Source organism: Pseudorca crassidens, chromosome 2 (assembly GCF_039906515.1).
Source record: "Pseudorca crassidens isolate mPseCra1 chromosome 2, mPseCra1.hap1, whole genome shotgun sequence".
Taxonomy (NCBI): domain Eukaryota; kingdom Metazoa; phylum Chordata; class Mammalia; order Artiodactyla; family Delphinidae; genus Pseudorca; species Pseudorca crassidens.
The window spans coordinates 156,181,970-156,187,969 of record NC_090297.1 but is presented as its reverse complement, the minus strand read 5'-3'; positions in this window follow the sequence as shown (position 1 = coordinate 156,187,969).

Here is a 6,000-nt window from a genome sequence, read left to right as displayed (position 1 = left end):
AGGGACATAGGGAATCTTTTATTTCTGTCCAGAAATAACAATGTAAATTGCCAACTTAGAAAACTTTCCAGTTGTTACAATGTCTCCCTGTTACCTCAATTTTTGCCCTAGGTCTCATTCCTTTGATCTTAAAATCCCATACTGTGGGTAGGAATAAGAGTTGCTGCCACTAGGATGTTAGCAGGGAGAAACACTGACTTTGGTCTAATGCATTTCATACAGGCAAACATTTCAGTAAAAATCCTGACCTCATAATGTTACCAGTGTCATGCATATGGTCCTCATTGCATCATAATATATCTGTAACATCATCCTTCCTTCATAAGGAGGAGATTGGGATTTCTTTCCCCACAAATTGTGTGTGTGTGTGTGTGTGTGTGTATACACTGCCTAAGAGGGAAGAAAAATGGGTAAAGACCAAGTAAGGAAACTGGTGGGGATAAGTCAAAGGACAAGGGTTAGGGAGCGCAGAGAAGGCCTCATTAATAGAAAGACATCTGGGCACAGACCAGAGGGACGTAAGGTAGCAAGCCATGTGGGTAAATGGTAGAAGGGTGTTCCAAGAACAGAAGGCATAAAGTCCTGAGATCAAAGTGTGCTTCACGTATCTGAAAAACAGCAAAGAGATCATGTGACAGGGGTGATGTGAGATGGGGAAGAGAAGTGGGGAGATAAGGTCAGAGAGTCGGGGGGCAGGGAGCAGATTTGTAAGGACAGTCTATACAGTAATCCCTAATCTACTATTGAGTAGAATACTGATATGATCTGATTCACAATTGAAAAGGATTGTTTTAGCTGCTTTGTGGAGGTAAACTGAAGGAGAGAAAGAATAGAAGCAGGGAAACAAATTAGGTGGCAATTTCAATAATCCAAGTAAGAGTTAATAGTGGTTTAGATTAGGATATTAGTGATGAAGGTAGGGCTAAGATGTCAGATTGTATGAGGGTAAATATGACAGAATTTGCTGATAGATTAGATGAGAGTGTGATAGCAAGAGAAGGATCAAGAATAACTCCAGGGATTCTGGAAGGATAGAGTAGTTACTCATTTTTGGGGAGCAAGTCAGTGGGAGGAGCAGATTTTGGGGGAAGAATTAAGAGTTCAATTTGGGATGTGTTAAGTTTGAGATGTCTATTAGATAAACAATTGTGGAGATTGAATACTCAGATATAAAAGTCCAGGGTTCAGGGGAGAGCTTGAGAATCATCAACATTTAGGTGGTATTCAGAGCCACTGGACTGGATGAGATCTCCTTGAAGAAGCAAAATAACTGAGGACCAAACCCTGAGCATGCCAGTGTTCAGAGGTCAGAGTGATCAGAAAGAACCACTGACAGAGACTAAGTAGGAGTGGCCAGTGAGGTAGAAGAGCCAAGAGAAAGGAGTATTTCAGAAACCAAGAGAAGAAAGTGTTTTGAAAAGGAAGGAGACATTGGAAAGACTATCAGTTTACTCAATAAAGAAATTGCATGGGAAGAAAAAAGAAGGAAGGAGAACCTGCAGGTTAAAAGGAACTTTAAAGACACACCAACTAGTCATAGTATGTGGACTGTATTTAGATCCTGACTCAACAATCAAACTGAAAAATAATTCCAACATGTCTGAGATAATTGGAAATTGGAACACTGACTAAGATATTTGATGATACTGAGAAGTTATTGTTCATTATTTTAGATGTAATGAATATATATTATATTATATTATTGTTATGTGATATATTTTAGAGTGTGAAATAAAATTCATATTTTATGGCAAGACAAGAAAAATTTAAACATAAAATATTTCTCTGCCCTTTGGCCTCCTCTCTGTCCTCTACTGTGCATTGTGTATCTGCATTATGCATTGACCAAACCTTCCCCATCAGTAGAAATACCTGAAAGAGCAACATTCTCCTAGCACCAAAAAAAACAGCCCCTTAAAAGATAATACTCCTTTTTCATCTTGTAAGGGGCCACAGTGACGCTTAGATCTGAACTGTGTAAACTGTCAATAATATGTCATTTAATGTACAACCCTCTGTCTCAAAAAACTTCACAAGAACTGTGCCTTGATTCTAACAGGCGGAAAAGTTCTTGGAGCTTTCTCAGATGCTGTTCCTGGGTTATAATTCTCAAATTTGGCTAAAATTGAAATTTTCCATTTCTTTCATAGATTGACTATTGATTACGTTTCATTGACAAGAGCTACATACTGAAGTATTTACAGATAAGCGTTAAAATACAAAGGAGTGGCAAACTGTGCCGAATACTGATGATAGGGTATATAAGGTGAGGACTGATGATTAACCATTGGAATGTGCATTATGGTGACCTTGAGAAACACCATCTCAGTGGAATGGTGGATCAAAGAGAGGGTGGGAGGAGGGACTGTGGAAACAGCAAGTATAAATGCATATTATGGCAGTGGCTTTTGGGAACATCTTAAAAGTATAAGCTGGAGCAATTCACAATTATTGTGGCCATTTTTAGAGCTACAGGATGCAGTGGTACCTGTATTTTCTCAATTGCAAAAATGATATAGCCATCAGTTTAAAGAACTTAAAAGATATCACTCATGTTCCCACCCCTCTTACAAAATTGTTGATTTTAGAATATTTCCTTCTAGGCTCAGGCCACATACTTTGATAATTGTATGCAGTTTCAATAGAATCATGCACATTATTTAAATATTAATGTATTCTTTCATAAATCTGTCTCCATGTTTCTAATATCCTTCATAAGTATATATTTTTTCTTTTCCATCTATTTTTCTCAACCAAATATTTAATTATTTTATTAATTGCTTTTTTACATATAAATGATTGTGAAGGTGATTGATATAAAAATTCAGAAGCAAGCACACATCTAGCTGTGTAAGGAAAGAAATAATATTGCCACTCTTAGTGAAAGACTCTAGTTTAAAAAAAAATAGTTGGAATGATTTCCCTGAGCTATTTGGCTTCAGCTTCTATGAGTCATATAAGATCTTGTGTGTGGAAGTCAGTGACCAAGGCCATGACATAAGGCCTATAGTTAGGTCCTCAGCTGGTCTGTGATGTGGCCCAGGCACCAGATATCTGGTAGAAATTCTGCCAGAAGCTATAGGTTGTTCTGCTTTTTCTGCTTCTGAGTTCACCCTAGTCAACTCTAGTTATCAACATAAGTAAGCGAAGGACCCCTCTGGAGTGAAATGAGAATTCTTGACTGGTGCGTGTGGCAGGGCAGGCAGGAGCTTCAACATTGCATGATGCTGGCCAGCCAGGTACTGCTAAGAATCTGGGCCATGTTCACCCAGGTATTTACAAGATAAAAAAATAATACAAGAGCAGAAGATACCTTGATAACTCTCCTCTGCATGTCTGTCTCTTGAGTTACAGCCAAAACCGATGTCATATATATCAGGGCATAGCTGTCATACTGTTATTTCCCTTTGCCATCACTTTGGAAATTCCCTTATCTTTTCTCTTTTATCCTATATCTTACTTTTCCAGGGTTTATTCCCTCATTTTGGTGGCTTGCATCCAGAAATAGTTGCCTGGAAGATAAATGTTTGATACCTTACCCATCTGAAAATATTCTTAATCTTCTTTTGCATTGAATGATATTTGGGTAAGTATAGAATTCCAGGCTGGAAATTGCTTTATTTCAGTGTTTTGAAGATAACATTCCACTGTCTTTTTGTTTCTGGTGTTGCTATTAGAGGAAGTCTATTTTGATCAGATTTTGTTGCTGATTATAAGCTATTCTGATCTCTGATCCTTTGTACGTAACTTATTTTATTCCCGACCCCCCCACCTCAGGAAACCTATAAATGCTCTCTTTGTCCCCATTGTACCAAAATTTCACTATAATGGGTACTGCTGTGGAGAATATATGTATATATAGATACAGATATATATAGATAGAGATATAGCTAGAGATAGATATACATTAATCATAACTTCACTAACCAGTTCCTTTAAGAAATTGAATGATTATTCTTCTATAACTCCTTTGTCACCCAAACTCTGCTTTATAGAGCAAGATTATAAATGAGATTCCATTTTTTAGAAAATACTAATTAATTATTTATTTGGCTTCATCGGGTCTTAGTTGCAGTAGGCAGGATCTTTAGTTGCAGCACACAAACTCTTAGTTGTGGCATGTGGGATCGAGTTCCCTGACCAGGGATCGAACTCGGACCCCCTGCATCAGGATCACAGAGTCTTAGCCACTGGACCACCAGGGAAGTCCCAAGATTCCATTTTAAAACAAATGTATGTATTTGGGGGGAGGGGAATGTGGACAGGTACCCAATTTTCATTAAACTGATCCCTACATCTCACACATCTGAGAAGTTGTATGCACAAAGAGAATTGACATTCAGAACTTGAAGATATGCCAGATTTTCTTTTTTGAAAAAGTTCAATATCATTCACTAACTTATGTTTCCTAAGGCCAGAAATTGTTCAGATATATTTGGCCAGATTTTCTTCAAGGCTTTTTCTGCTTCTCACTAGGAATCACAGTTCAGACATGTCAGGGAAGGATTAGTTCCAGCCCTTGGAAGGAGATTACTCAGTTGAGTAAGGGTCGAAGAGTCCTCTTAGCTGACATGTGCATGACACAGAAGGCTAAGTGTTATCAGTGAATCTGAGCAAGAGTGGCAGATAAAAACTGTCTCCATTCACACCCTCATACTTTGTAAAAGATTTTTTTTGGAATATGAGGGTTGTGATGATTTAATGCTCCAGAGTGGAAAGGTATTAAAATGGCCTTCTTTCTGTCTTGCCAGAGGCTCCACTTGAGGAATCCCCCCATTCTAGAAAAAGTGCTATACAGCCCATGTAGGAGGATGGGCTGAGAAGTGGAGGCACTGAGAAACCGATTCTTCACAGATGAGTCTATTCTCACCTTCAAAATACTTAAGAGGAGGCAGGTTCATTAAGAGGTTGAGGAGACCCTTGGTGAGCACTTTAGAGAAAAATTTTAGAGTAGTTAAGTGGCCATAACTTTTATCCACTTCTTTCTACCCAACTGGCACTGAAGGGGACAGTCTGTGGCCAGTTCTCCAACAGCAGGCCACATCCAGGTTTTGGTAGGGCAAGGATGCATACATATTTCTAGAGGGCCGGATGCAAGACTCTGAGTAGAAGAGCCAAGCTGTGTCATCTTAGCACTGCCTGTAGGGTCTAAGGGCCCCTAACCAGGATCTGAGAGGTAGACCCAAGGAGCCAACTGACAGAGGCATTGTCCCTGTTGAGGGAATTGTGGGAGAAATATCTCCAGTGACCTCAGTCCTCTAGAGATCCCACAAATCACCCCAGGAGAGAAAAACACAGCATTAAAAATCTGCTATAATCAGAGGGCACCAACATCAGATGACAACTTTATCAATCAAGGAAGATTTTTCCTCAAAATCTCAGAGGGGGGCCCAGAGCAGCATCTAAAGGTAGTGGTCAAGGAAACAGGAGAAGCTAAGTTTGTTGTTTCCTCAACCCCCATCCCCAGAAGTTCTCCAGGCTACAGCAGGCTCTGTTTTGGAGGGTTGACAGATGAGTTTTCCAAGAGTTTTAACATTTCATTATTACAATGTTCTGGACTTTATATTACTTGAAAGTGAGCAGAAAGGCTTTGAGAACTGATAAAATGTCAACGAAGGGCAGTGAAGAATAAGTGGAAAGAATATATCTGAAATGAGTACTGCCAGAGACAGTAAAGTTACTTTTTGCTTGCACTATACTGAGTCCAGCTCACTCAGTAAATCGGTTACATTTGCAGACACTGTACTTCTCCTACTTTGAGAGAGTGAGATGCAGGCATAATTGGCATAAGCTTTTTATTGTACTAAAATACACATCACATAAAATTTACCATTTCAACCATTTTAAGTGCACAGTTCAGTGGCATTAAGTAATTCACGATTTTGTGCAACCATCACCACTATCCCTTTCCAGAAGTTTTGCATCATCCCAAACTGAAGGTCTGTACCCATTAACCACTAACTCCCCATTCCTCCCTCCCCTCAGCCTCTGGTGACTACT